The sequence below is a fragment of the Gigantopelta aegis genome, chromosome 2 (assembly GCF_016097555.1).
Source record: "Gigantopelta aegis isolate Gae_Host chromosome 2, Gae_host_genome, whole genome shotgun sequence".
Classification (NCBI taxonomy): Eukaryota; Metazoa; Mollusca; class Gastropoda; order Neomphalida; family Peltospiridae; genus Gigantopelta; species Gigantopelta aegis.
The window spans coordinates 54,102,903-54,103,200 of NC_054700.1; positions in this window are offsets into that span (position 1 = coordinate 54,102,903).

The following is a 298-nucleotide window of genomic DNA, read 5'->3' on the forward strand; positions in this document are numbered from 1 at the left end:
GTTGTAAAATGAACGCTTGATGGGGCGACATGTAGCCCAGTAGTAAAATGAACGCTTGATGGGGCGACATGTAGCCCAGGAGTAAAATGAACGATTGATGGGGCGACATGTAGCCCAGTTGTAAAATGAACGCTTGATGGGGCGACATGTAGCCCAGTAGTAAAATGAACGCTTGATGGGGCGACATGTAGCCCAGGAGTAAAATGAACGCTTGATGGGGCGACATGTAGCCCAGTAGTAAAATGAACGATTGATGGGGCGACATGTAGCCCAGTAGTAAAATGAACGCTTGATGGGG